Below are 10,275 nucleotides of genomic sequence, written 5' to 3'. Positions count from 1 at the left end.
GGGAGGATTTCAAGGACATGATTAAGGAGGAATACTGTCACCGGGATGACATCCACAAGCTTGAGAATGAGTACTATGAGCTCAAGATGGTTGGGTCGGAAATTAAAACTTACACCAAGCTGTCCAACGACTATGCTGCTCTTTGCCCAAACATGTCTCGACCTATGTATCGAAGAATCGAACTGTACATCAAGGGTTTGGCTCCAGAAATTCGAAGCCATGTAACTTCAGCCAACCACACTACCATTCAGCCGATTGTTCGACTTGCTCACAAACTTACTGATCAGGCCGTAGAAGAGGGCAGGTTGCCCAAAAGGATCAGTGCTACTGTCGGAACTTCTAGTGACAACAAGCGTAAGTGGGAAGGAAATCAAAGCAAGGATGCTAACCCCACTCAGGCCCCAGCGCAGCAAAGGAAAACTGAAAGCAACAAGGGCACTCAACAACAGGGTGGCTATCGCGGTAACCACCCCAAGTGCAACAAGTGCAATCGACATCACAGCGGACAGTGTGCGAAAGGTCAGTGTCAGCGATGTAACAAAATGGGGCATGAGGCCAAAGACTGTAGGAGTCCACGTCCCGTGGGGCAGAACCAGCAGCAACAACATCACGGGAATGCCAAGGGTTGTTTCCAGTATGGAGCTGAGGGGCACTATAAGAAGAATTGCCCTGAACTGAACCAGAACCGCAACAACAATCAAGGAGCTGGAAACAACGATCAGAACAACAATGCCGGGTATGGTGCTAGAGGAAGAGCTTTTGTGATTGGAGCTGGAGAAGCAAGGAATGACCCCAATGTCGTGGCGGGTAAGTTCCTACTCGATGATCGTTATGTTTCTGTATTATTTGATTCTGGAGCCGATGCTAGTTATGTGTCCCTACGTATTAGTAAGAAGCTTAAGCGTTCGCTTTCGTTACTAAGTTCCCCTCATATCGTCGAGTTAGCCAATGGTAGAAACATCGAGGCCTCACATGTTATCAAAGGCTGCAAACTAGAGTTGTCTGGTCAGACATTTAGTATCGATCTTTTCCCTGTTACTCTTGGAAGCTTCGACGTCGTTATTGGTATGGATTGGTTATCCAAGCATCGCGCTGAGATCCTCTGTCAAGAGAAAGCAGTTCGTATTCCCCGTCGTTCTGGCAAACCCCTCATTGTACAAGGTGGCAAAAGCGGAGAAATCTCCGGCGTTATCTCGTTCTTGAAAGCCCAGAAGTGTTTACGAAAAGGGCACACCGCTATCTTAGCACTTGTCACCAACACGCAGGAAAAGGAAAAGAGGATTGAAGATTTTCCGGTAGTACGTGACTACCCTGAGGTATTTCCTGAGGAAATTACCTGGACTCCCTCCCCACCGTCAGGTCGAATTCCAAATCGAGCTAGCTCCTGGAGCAGCGCCCATAGCTCGTGCACCTTACCGTCTAGCCCCCGCAGAATTGAAGGAACTCTCGACGCAACTACAAGAACTATTGGATAAAGGATTTATCCGTCCTAGTCATCGCCCTGGGGAGCACCGGTACTCTTTGTTAAGAAGAAGGATGGCACGTTCCGAATGTGCATTGACTATCGTGAGCTGAACAAGGTTACCATCAAGAATCGTTACCCTCTCCCGCGAATCGACGACCTATTCGATCAATTGCAAGGATCAAGCTACTATTCTAAGATTGACCTACGATCAGGCTATCATCAGCTGAGAGTTCGTGATGAAGATATCTCCAAAACTGCATTCAGAACTCGTTATGGTCATTATGAATTTCTCGTTATGCCCTTTGGAATGACCAACGCGCCTGCGGTATTCATGGATCTCATGAACCGGGTATGCAAACCCTACCTCGATAAATTCGTGATCGTGTTTATAGACGACATCCTGATCTACTCGAAAAGTCAAGAAGAGCATGAACAGCACCTGCGCCTTATCCTCGAACTCCTTCGCAATGAGCAACTGTATGCCAAGTTCTCGAAATGCGACTTCTGGCTTCGAGAAGTCCATTTCCTTGGGCACGTGGTTAACAAGGATGGAATTCACGTTGACCCTGCAAAGATCGACTCTATAAAGAATTGGCCTACCCCTAAGACTCCGACTGAAGTCCGCCAATTCTTAGGACTAGCGGGATACTATCGAAGATTTATCATGGGATTCTCAAAGATCGCTCAACCTCTCACGGCTCTTACACAAAAGGGTATGGTTTATAAGTGGGGTGAAGCTCAGGAAACCGCGTTTCAGAAACTAAAGGATAACCTCTGTAGTGCTCCTATTCTCTCGTTGCCTGAAGGAACGGACGACTTTGTGGTTTATTGCGATGCATCCATCCATGGGCTCGGTTGTGTGTTAATGCAACGCGAGAAAGTTATTGCCTACGCCTCACGACAACTCAAGACTCACGAAAGGAACTACACAACGCACGATTTGGAGCTGGGAGCAGTGATCTTTGCGCTTAAGATATGGAGACATTACCTGTACGGTACCAAGTGCACCATTTACACCGATCACAGGAGTCTCGAGCATATCTTCAAGCAAAAGGAATTAAACATGCGACAACGTCGATGGGTCGAACTCCTGAATGATTATGAATGCGCCATTAAGTATCATCCGGGCAAGGCCAATGTCGTGGCAGACGCCCTCAGCCGAAAAGACACTACTCCCAAAGCGCGTGCGAGCGTTACAACTCACCATCCAGTCTAACCTCCCTACCCAGATCCGAAATGCTCAGATTGAAGCTCTGAAACCGGAAAACGTCAGGGCTGAGTCCCTGCGAGGATCAAGACAGCGACTAGAACAGAAAGAAGACGGCGCCTACTTTGTGGTAGGGCGCATTTGGGTCCCACTTTACGGAGATCTACGAGAGCTTGTGATGGACGAAGCCCATAAGTCCCGTTATTCAGTACATCCTGGTTCAGATAAGATGTACCACGACTTAAGGACTACTTACTGGTGGCCTGGCATGAAAGCTCACATAGCAGCTTACGTCAGCAAATGTTTGACCTGCGCAAGAGTCAAGACTGAGTATCAGAAACCAGCAGGCCTACTCCAGCAACCCGAAATCCCGAAGTGGAAATGGGAGCAAATTTCCATGGATTTTGTTACGGGGCTACCTAGATCCCAACGCGGGAATGACACTATTTGGGTGATAGTAGATCGATTGACTAAGTCTGCATACTTTCTGGCCATTAAGGAAACAGACAAGTTTTCTACCTTGGCGGAAATCTATTTAAAGGAAGTAGTCTCCAGGCACGGGGTGCCAACTTCTATTATTTCCGACCGAGACGCTCGTTTTACTTCCGAGTTGTGGCAAGCTATGCACAAATCCTTTGGCTCACGTTTGGACATGAGCACCGCTTACCACCCACAAACGGATGGGCAGTCTGAGCGCACCATCCAAACCCTGGAAGACATGCTTAGAGCATGTGTGATCGATTTTGGCAAGAACTGGGAGAAACATTTGCCGCTGGTAGAATTCTCCTACAATAACAGCTACCACACTAGCATTCAGGCGGCACCTTTTGAGGCATTGTACGGTCGTAAATGCCGATCACCTCTTTGCTGGGCGGAAGTCGGTGATAGTCAACTCACAGGCCCAGAACTGGTGGTAGATACAACGGAAAAGATTTCCCAGATCAGACAACGCATGGCGGCAGCTCGTGACCGTCAGAAAAGCTACGCTGATAAGCGTAGGAAACCGTTAGAATTCCAGGTCGGGGACCGGGTTCTACTTAAAGTCTCACCCTGGAAGGGTGTGGTTCGTTTCGGTAAACGAGGCAAGCTGAATCCACGATATGTTGGACCATTCGAAATTACCGAGAAAATCGGTAAGGTTGCTTATAGATTGAACCTGCCTGCAGAGCTGAGTGCAGTGCACAATGTCTTTCACGTGTCTAATCTGAAGAAGTGTCTGTCGGATGAAACACTCATAATTCCTTTCAAGGAACTCACTATTGATGAACAGCTACACTTTACTGAGGAACCGATTGAGATCACGGATCGAGAGATCAAAACCCTCAAACGTAGCCAGATACCTCTCGTGCGAGTTCGTTGGAACTCACGACGCGGCCCAGAGTTTACCTGGGAGCGGGAAGACCAGATGAAGTCCAAATATCCCCAGTTGTTCCCAAACGAAACCCCCAGCACTGAAGCTACAACTGAATTTCGGGACGAAATTCCAAACTAACGGGGGGATGATGTGACACCCCGTTGAAACACTCTAGCTTGACAGTGGCTGCTTCAACTTTCGGGACGAAAGTTCTTAAAACTTGGGGATAATGTGACACTCTAGGTTTTTCCGAACGAACACCTTGTAATATTTTTGTATATATAAATATTATTAAATGAAAACGTGATCCTTTTTGCATATTACGTGTTGTATATATGTAGTATATATATATATATATGAGAGCCGAAACCACGACCCGAGACCACGACTCGCAACCACTCGGTTGCGAGTGGGCCACTCGGTCTCGAGTGGGCCTTTGAGCCGTAACCGGTTTGGGCCGAAACCCCAAGCCCAACCCGAAAACTCCCTTGTATAAATCCCAAACCTTTCCCCATTTCCCCTCATTTGTTACACCAACACATACACCCTTCTCTCTCTACTAGAAAACCCCAAAAACAACAACCCACTCTCTTCTTCCAACTTTCGGATTCAAGCTTGGATCTCACAAGGAATCTCGGTCAAGGGAACTCGGTCAAGATCATCACTCGGACACTCCATCTTCTCGGTTCCTTTTCTTTGTTTCGGCTCATTCTCCTTCTTCTAATCGGTTAGTGTTATCGTTATGTGTATAAGATTTATGTATGTTGTATGAACTAGAAATGCTTGGTTAGAATGTTATGCATGATCTTTAGGATGATTTGTGAAGTTAGGCATTATGTGTAAACCACTATGTTTGAATGCTTGATGACATGTTTAAAATGACTAAAAGAATGGTGATTTAAGGATGATTATGGCCAACCAAACTATGTTTAAGGTTATAAAATGAATGCTTTCTTGTTCTTGCATGATGATCTTGATGAAATATAGGATTTTCGGTTCAAAAATGTATGATTATGTTAAGGTGAAAACCCTAGAAAACTATGAATATAGGATGAACTTGTTTGAATATGGTTTGAAGATTCAAAAAATGGCAAAGTTTGATCTAGTTTTACTAATGGTCAGTTTAGGAAAGGTGTTAGTGAAATCTTATTGGCTATTACCTGATTTGGGCCTGAATACATGGTACAAATTGGACTGATGCATCTGCATCATCACGTGTACCTGAAAGGGACAGCATTCCGACTCGCAACCGCACCGTTGCGACTCGCAACCAAGGCATGGCAACTCGAGACCACGTAGTTGCGACTCGCAACCATAGCATGACAAGTCGAAACCACACGATTGCGACTCGAGACTACAACGGTTGCGACTCGCAACCACAACGTGACAACTCGAGACCATACGGTTGCGACTCGCAACCACAGCGTGACAAGCCGAGACCACCTGGTTGCGACTCGAGACCATCTGGTTGCGACTGGGCTGTCCACTTTGGTTATTGGGCCACAATGTGTTTAACTTGGGCTATCTGTTGACTGGGCTATGTGTTACTATTGATTTCGTAAATGATAGGGCCGGCCCAATGACCCACTGTTTACTTGTATGCATGATACGTGTTAGTTATGTGTAAGTTTTTACGTGAATGCTTGTACACCAAACCTGACCTCTACCGGTAACCATGTTAGGACGTGGTGACCAGCGTGTTTGACCAAGTAACCCAATCTGCCGAGCAACCCAAGGTGAGTTCACACACTAAAAGCATGCATCCCGCGGAGGGACACGGACCAACTACCAAACTTTGGGAAAACACTTATGACCCATTACTCCGGGGGAAAAACAAAATGGGTAATTACTATCTCCGGGGGAGATACGTTTGGATATTATTTATAAATCACACTAGCCATGCTAAACGAAACTCTATCACTTTAAGTCCCTGCTTATAGTACCGATTAATCGCCGGGGGCGAACGGGTTATTAGTTGATAGCGCTATTAGGTTTGACAACCTCACACCGTGACCGGGGGGATCGGGCGTGAACTAGTAGACCTTGCAACATGGTCAATGACGATAGACATTGACTCGGGGCACGAATATTTATATTCCGTCAACAGTTTCGGTATCTACAGTTTAGTGAGCTTACAGGTGGGGTAGCTCCCCACAACGTGATTATAAATGCTTTATCTAAACAACTCAAGTTTTTGGTAAACTAAAACTGGACAACTAGTGAACTCACTCAGCATTATTGTTGACCCCTTACTGCATGCTTTGCAGGTAACCAGTGACGAAGGAGCTTGCTGCTTGGGAACGAGTAGTGTCTGTCCACCCTTGTGTTGGGTGTTACCTTATTTTGAAATATGAACTTTGTTAAACTGCTCTACTTGTGCTTCCGCTACTTATTACTGTTTGAACTTAAAACTTTAAACTCTGAACTTGATATTTGCTAATCTTACGGTTAGTAAGTATTACTTTTTGTTATCAATTTAATTATTCAGTATAATTGGTGGCTGGATCCTGGTCAGTCACACCCTCGAAGCGGGTGTTATCCGCAGGTGGATTTTGGGGGTGTGACAGGCAGGATCACAATGGTTTCATCCCCCAAACAGAGGATCCCTCCACCAGTTGCAATCCTGCCTATTGTCTGAAGGATCCTAGATCCTTAAACCTAAAACTATTGTTCACAAGTACAGACCATCATTGTTCAACAAACAACCACTAAACAAAAAAAAATTGGGCTCCTGCTATATCTAGAAGTTTCCTTCATCGCCCAATCCTGCAGCTTAGACCTTCGCTGCATCTTCACCACCAGCTCCACTTGCCTCACCACCCTGATCCTTGCCACTGCCTCCAGCCTCAAGTGTCAGGATCTCCTCGGCCTCTTCATCGTCCTCCAGTTCAGCTAGCCTTGCTTTCCAGCCCTCCACGTCCTAGGTGCTCTTATCAAAAGCAGGATCCTGAGCTTCCATGGCCATTTGCAGCTGGATCTTGTACATTGCTATGGCGGCGGAGACCTTAGCATCCTGGGTGATCTCGTGCTTCTTATAGTCAAAGTTGATCAGCATCTTGGCAGCTTCATTCTTGGTGGCCTGGAGATCCTTCTGAAGATCGGCTATCTTGAGGTCTTTCAGCACAGCAACCTGTTGAAGATCAGCAATCTTGCTATCCTGATCCTCAACATGGCCAGCATAGGTCTCTATCTCAGCAAATTTCTGCAAGGAAGACAAGGGATAACGTCAGAACCAAATGATCCTCAAACAAGCAGGATACACAAGCAGGGACAGTGATCCTTACCTCGTTGAAGTAGTCCAGGAACTGTTGGCGGATCAAGGGGAGGCCTTGCAGATCCTCAGCTTCGGAGGCCTTTCTCTTCTTGCCTCCCTTCCCTCTGAGGGGTGCCTTGGGGATTGAAGCAGTTGGGCTGGCAGGAGTCTTCTTCCTCGAGGATTTGACATTGGTGAGATCGGTGATGCTGAACTTTGAAGCAGACTTGGTGGATTTTCCAGCACCTACACAACCAAAACAAGATAAGTATCTTAATTTTATTTGAATTTCATTATGTAATTGAATCTTTAAACAAGGATACTTACTTGACATCGTGACAGAACCAGATGATACTTCCTGAGAATCTTGGGTGGTAGTCTTGAAAGTTCTTATTTCAGGATCAAGTCTCTTGAAGGCCAAGAGTCTCTCTTTTGCAGCAGGAGTTAATCTAAGGTGTGAAACGGAGATAACTGCACAACAAGAAAGCAAAATAATATCAGTGATCCTCATATAGAAAGGTTCTCTGGTGATCCTTCTCAGGATCCTCCATCCTACCATGGGTAGCCCATTTCTTGGGTAAATCCTTCCCATCAGGGATGGTATCTCTTCTCACAAAAAAGAAGCGCCGCTTCCAGTTGGTGTCGTTTTTGGTAGCCTTGAAGATTGGGTGCTCCTCCACAGGTTTTCGTTTGAACAGATAACGATGGGAACCAAAGGTGGTAAGATCATACAGTTCCCCTAACTCAGCCATGCCTAAATCTATCCCCTCCTGCTCGATGATCCTCTCAAGGGTATGTAAAACCCTCCAGATCATCGGCATGGCTTGGATGTAAGATATACCAGTCAGGGAAAAGAAGGATTGGGTGAAAACTGGAAAGGGATACGTGTAACCTATGGCAAACGGGGTCACAGGGAAGGCAACCCATGAATCAGAAGTGTGATCGCTCAGGGCAGAAGGATCATAGGGTTTGAATACAGTGTTTGCGGGAAAACAATACCGGACCCTGTCAATTTGAGGATCAGTGAAAATACAGCGTTCTTTAGTGGAATCTGTGATGATCCCTTGACTCTTGAAGGGGCTTTCCTTCCGGTGATCTTTAGCAGGGGAGTTCCGGAGCAACATTTTGAACGGAATAGATAAGAGGAGAAACAGAGCAAGCAAAAGAAAGAAGATGAAGGGGAGAATACCTGTTTGATCTTCTAAATGCGGTTATAAAGGGAGAAGTTCTTGATTTTAAATGCAAACGATCCTATCTCTATCTCTATTTATAATCATGATTTGTGCAGGGTTGTCACTTCCGTGACGTCAGGATTGCAACGGATAGTTCGATTACAACGGCTATATATCCGTTAGTTAGTTACGAATAAGATCAGCAAAATATAACTCGTCAATGTTACATAATTACTCCTTATATTTTGGGGGCAATTGTTAGGGCAGGATTTTTAATGACCTGTGATCCTCACATGATATCCTAATAGTGATCCTTACTTCTGTGGCAGATAGTGATCCTCAGAAGAGCTTCAGGATCAGGATCATGGATCACCCTAAGGATCCTTATACTAACGATTGTTCTCTTTGAATTTCGTATTGTTTTGCAGGAGTTACAAGTTGGACCTGGTCTTGACAACGTTACTAAGGAATATTCCACGCTTATTTCGCATACGTTTGATCGAAAATGGACGTTGTGGAGAACGTGGGAGCTTGGCACAAATTGCGGATAGTTTGTTAGGCTAGTTAACTTCTATTTTTAAAAGGGGTAACGAGCTAGTAGTTAGAACACTTGGCTAATTTCAGCTACACACACTCGTACATCTGCACTCTTGAGCATTCGACAAAACACTTCACATTTTTCCCACATTCTTGCACATTACACCATAGTGATCCTTGTACCTAGCTCGTTACTATCCGAAGTTGTAAACATTGGTTGGTTAATTTGAACTTGGTGATCGGTAGTTTCCATCACCCGAGGTTTTTTATGCCGAAGATCATTCATTGATCAAGGGCTTTTTCCTCGTATAAATCTTTGTGTCACTTGTGCAATTTACATTTAAGTGATCCTTATCATTGTTCATCATTTCGAGCATCATTCCTCATAACTAAGAGTTTGGTTGCATTATCCTCGTTAGATTTTTGACCAAAACAGTAAGTTGTCTCTTATTCTTTTTGGTTAAGGGTCATTGATCCACATTTGTTCGAACACTTCAAGTTTTCTGTTAAAAGTTTAACATTATCATCATATTTCCAATAACTTTCCAGTTGTTTGGCGATGATATCTTTGAAAATAGAAAGCATACATGAAAAATAAAGATGAAAGAAACAACAACAGTTGTAGCTAAAAATGTTTAATGTTATTACCCATTCATTATGTATCAAATCATCTGGCCTGGATTTCACCAGCAAAACCGTGGACTATCCACCCAGGCCGGATAAGGCTATCTAACAGTTAAAGTGTCTATGTAGAAATTAAAGTGCAGGAAGGTTAATAGCAAACTGTGTAGAAGGATTCATTCTCCATGAACGGAAGGATCTTCTGATCTGTAAAGGCACTTGAGGAGTTATCTCTAACTCTATATTCTGCAATGATGATTATAGCAGGTCTTATCAGTGATGACAGGCAGTGTAACAACTAGTTACCAGCAGCAACGGCTAGTCCGCTTCTGACGGAAATATGACAGCTGTGAATCCTTATCACAACTGCCATATTGGGGGCAATTGTTAGGGCATGAATTTTATGTTAAGGATCATCTATCCTAAGACTGGGCATGGATCACGGATCCTTAATGGATGATGCAGAGAGTCTGAGGATCCAGAGTCTGAGGATCACGAGTCTGAGGATCACGAGTCCGAGGATCCTTAACAGAACTTATGTTTTGTTACAATTGTCACGTTTTTAATGTGTAAATGCAGATAATGGACGTAGTGGACTACTTCTTTGCTGGAATCTCGTGGAATATGCTTTTAGGCACGTGCATATTGAAGAAATAACCGTTAGTG

The sequence above is a fragment of the Helianthus annuus genome, chromosome 13 (assembly GCF_002127325.2).
Source record: "Helianthus annuus cultivar XRQ/B chromosome 13, HanXRQr2.0-SUNRISE, whole genome shotgun sequence".
Lineage (NCBI taxonomy): Eukaryota > Viridiplantae > Streptophyta > Magnoliopsida > Asterales > Asteraceae > Helianthus > Helianthus annuus.
This window is presented reverse-complemented; position numbering follows the sequence as displayed.